The sequence below is a fragment of the Malus sylvestris genome, chromosome 9 (assembly GCF_916048215.2).
Source record: "Malus sylvestris chromosome 9, drMalSylv7.2, whole genome shotgun sequence".
In the NCBI taxonomy this organism is placed as follows: Eukaryota; Viridiplantae; Streptophyta; class Magnoliopsida; order Rosales; family Rosaceae; genus Malus; species Malus sylvestris.
This window is the reverse complement of record NC_062268.1, coordinates 30,674,861-30,679,148: the sequence shown is the minus strand read 5'-3', so window position 1 is coordinate 30,679,148 and position 4,288 is coordinate 30,674,861.

Sequence of the window (4,288 nt, the reverse complement as noted above, 5' to 3'; positions counted from 1 at the left end):
TTGGGGGACTCCTACCATATGCTACTGCACCTTGATACTCAGAAGTCTCACGACCACTCAGTGACTTGGATTTTTCAAGTATCCAACCGAGAAGTTTTCCTCACTCGGGAAATTAAGGGAGCACTACCTCAACATACATGCTTCACTCTCAAAGCTTCAACAAAAGAAAAAATTCAAAGAACTTAGTGAAGAAGGCCTTGGTGTATTTAATACAATACGTTGAAATGAAGTAAAACTTATTTATTGATATCTCTGATAAGTTACAAATATGTACATATACATGAATCAAAATAAACAAACAAGAGTGAGCCTTCACAAAGGTTGCTCATGAGAAGTCTCAGCAGTCAGCAGAGCCCTAGAAAGAGTAGGCACCGGAAGGTGATCATTCGGAGCCTCTGTACTGGGCAGAACCCCAGAAGGAGGAGGCACCGAAAGTTGATCATTTGGAGCTTCATTACGCGGTACAGCCCCAGAAGACGAAGGCAATAAATGCCTTTGGAACAAACCCACAAACCTCTGATGATCAAGCAAAATCTGACCATCAGATTCCTGCAGCTGGTCAAGCTTCCTCTTCATGTTTGTAGCATAGTCATGTGCGAGCCTGTGCAACTGTTTATTCTCATGCTTGAGCCCTCTGATCTCCTGTTTGTGACTTATCACTTCAGCCGCCAATGATTCAACTTGGCGGGTTCGAGCAAATAGGCGTTGGGCCATATTAGACACAGAGCCTGCACACTGAACATTGAGAGCCAGATAATCCTTAACAGCCAACTCATCAGACCGTTTGGAAAGTAGTTTGTTATCTTTAAGAGTGAGAAGGTTCCTGGCCTCCACCGCAGCGGTCATATCATTCTTCATCATAGAGTCCCCAACGGTAAGATGACTAGTAGAGGATAAGAATGATGGGCGCCATATGTTTTCTTGAGAAGGCATGACTGCTTCTTCACCAAAGTTTAAGTCAAAATGACGATCGGATGGGCCAGACATTCTCATAAATGATGAAGGAGAAATGAGGTGCAATAAATCTCTTAAGTACAAAAAAAATGCGAAAATTCCTACAAGCAATAACTATCTGAATGTACTTCTTGCACACAATTGGTGCCCTTATAAAAGAAAAGGCAACATGGTCGTTGGTTCAAAAATCGAAGAGGCACCACTTTTCGGATTTCGAAGAGGCACCACTCTCCACACGCAACATCAGCTCTTCGGGTACCACATATAATTTTGCAAAAGATCTCTGACAAAGTTTAGACACATAAATTTTGAAGGTCCAGCTACCCTACTATTACCCACAAGGGTAAAGGAACAGCACCACTACTTGATAACTGAAAAGTCCCTATGTGTGTCAATCTCCGTGCTCCGTGGCAAGGTAGACTAGCAAACATACCCAACCTTTACTCACATTTGAGAAAACACTCCCAACAAGATTGTTTGCTTAAAAATCGAAGAGGCACCGCTCTCTGAATCTCGAGAGCCAGACTCCTAACAGGATTACGTGCTCAAAAATTTAAGAGGCACCGCCCTCTGAATCTCGAAAGCCAGACTCCCAACATGATTACTTTCTCAAAAATTGAAGAGACACTGCTATCCGAATCTTAAGAGTCAGACTCTTAATAGGATTGCTTTCTCAAAAATCGAAGAGGCACCGCTCTCCGAATCTCGAGAGCCAGACTCCCAACAGGATTACGTGCTCAAAAATCGAAGAGGCACCACCCTCCAAATCTCGAGAGCCCGACTCGCAACAGGATTACTTTCTCAAAAATCGAAAAGACACTGCTCTCCGAATCTCAAGAGTCAGACTCCCAACATGATTGCTTTCTCAAAAATTGAAGAGGCACCGTTCTCTGAATCTCGAGAGCCATATCCCTGACAAGATTGCTTGTTCGAAAATCAAAGAGGCATCGCTCTCCGAACTTCGAGAGCCAGATTTCCTTGGATAAGGTTTGTCTGCAATCTTCACACGCAACATCAGCTTTCCAGATACCACAGACCACTTTTTCAAAGTGCTCTGACAAAGTTAAAACACGTGAAGCTTGCAGCTCCCACTACATTGCTATGACTAAGATGGGTAAATGAATAACACTATTACTTGTTGTTAGGGAGACTCCTATATATGTCGACCTCCATCCTCCACAGCCAAGCAGACCTGCAAATAAAAACAAATGCTAAATTTTTCTTCACATCCGAGAGGGCACTCTCAGCAGAGTCTCTCAAAATACTCAACTTTTTTTCCTCCTGATAATACCTCTACAAACAAGTCATACCAGAGCAAGAATATCTCATATCATTAGGGTTAAAAGCAAGAGTATCCCATATCATGCTTTTTCCCTGTCTTTTCCTTTGGCCTTGTTTTTACCTGCAAGACAATGAGAAAGAGAGCAATCAGTCAGCATTTGGAATCAAGCTTCCAGTTAGGAACTGACTGCCTGGAACCCCTTACCTGATTACTTATCTGGCATTGCTATCGAGTACTCATCTTCAACATCTTATGCTTTTAGAGAAGATACCACATCTGCCTGAGGAACAGATAGGGCAAGTGAGAAGGATACAAGGAAGCATGTGGAGACAAGCGTAATAGAACACGTGCCAATACATCCACTACTTTGTCAACAGCAAAAGTATCCCATATCATCAGGGTCGAACGTACTCTAGATTTGATGGACTTGTTTTGACCCTCAAATTCTTGAGTCGGCCTTATACTCTGGAGGAAACCAGAAAATCCTCCAGCCCAGTTCAAGAATAAGCTTGTGGAAAGTTACTTCTTCAAAAGCAAAAGTATCTCATATCATCTCTTCTCCATTTGCTTCTCCTTATCCTTGTTGCTGTTTACGACACAAGGAGAATGAGAACAATCAACCAGAAGCCGAAATCAAACTTCTAATCTGGGACTGATTGCTTGGAACTCTGATTGCTTACCTTGTCTGTCACTTCTTTCGGCAAATCTCCTAGCTCGGCGACTTGGGGGACTCCTACTACATGGTTTGTATCGCGCTTGACCAAGCTTGAAACTACAAGTAAGCTTCAAGTCAAATTGATACATTATCTTGTACATCTCCACCGGTTAAAGATACCACCCCTGGATGGAGAAAAAGTACTTACAGAGAAGAGGCCACATCTATTTATGAGACAGATAAGGCAAGTGAAGACGATACCACACTTCGGTACTTAGAAGTTTCTTGATTACTCAGTGGCTTGGATCTTGCAAGTCCCCAACCGAGGAGCTTCCCTCACTCGGGAACTTATGGGAGCACTGTTTGTACCATACTTGACCAATCCCGAAACTACTGAGCACCGGTCAACGTTATACCGTCAAGGACCCAGAAGAGTTTCCTTCCAACCAGGAGGCCAATCACAGAGCGACACGTGTCGACATCAGAATCCAATCATAGCGCGACACATGTCAACATAAGAAGCCAATCACAACACGACACGTGTCAATGTCAGAATAAAACTAGAAACTCTTTTCTATAAATAGAGATCATTCTCTCATAATATTCCTAATGTCATTTGTACTAAATCATTTACTAGTACTCACTAAAGGAGAGCTTGAACCTATGCACTTGTGTAAACCCTTCACAATTAATGAGAACTCCTCTACTCCGTGGACGTAGCCAATCTGGGTGAACCACGTACATCTTGTGTTTGCTTCCTTGTCTCTATCCATTTACATACTTATCCACACTAGTGACCGGAGCAATTTAGCGAAGGTCACAAACTTAACACTTTCTGTTGTACTAAATTCCCTAATGATTTTGTGCATCAACAACTATTTTTAATACATGTGGAACCATATTATTGGTAGGACAATTTGGAACTACATGTTCAACCCACTATGATGCGGATTCTTGCCCCTTTCCCTCCCCTTATCGTAGATTAGAGTTGGTAATGTTGCCTGTACACTAAAAAAAGTTGTATTCACTAGCTAAAGATGTTAAACTGCCTTTATTTTTCTTTGTAGAGACGGAAGCATTGTCTCCTCTAATCGACAGAGACAATGCGGCGGTGATCTATTTTTTCTACGGGTGTAGCTATTGATATTTAGGGACATAAACAAGATTTGTCTGTCAATTTTTAATATAGTTTTTTTTTTTTGGACAAAAAATGCAATATACATGGGATTAGGAAATTATTTATTTTTAATAATTAAATTAAATTGTCTGAAATGAAAATATTCTATTATTTTGACGCACATGGAACCCATGAGTGGTACATTTCATCTACATAGTGGGTCTAATTTGTGCATTACTAACGGATTTTTTGACCATTTTTCGATAAGAGACAAAGTGAA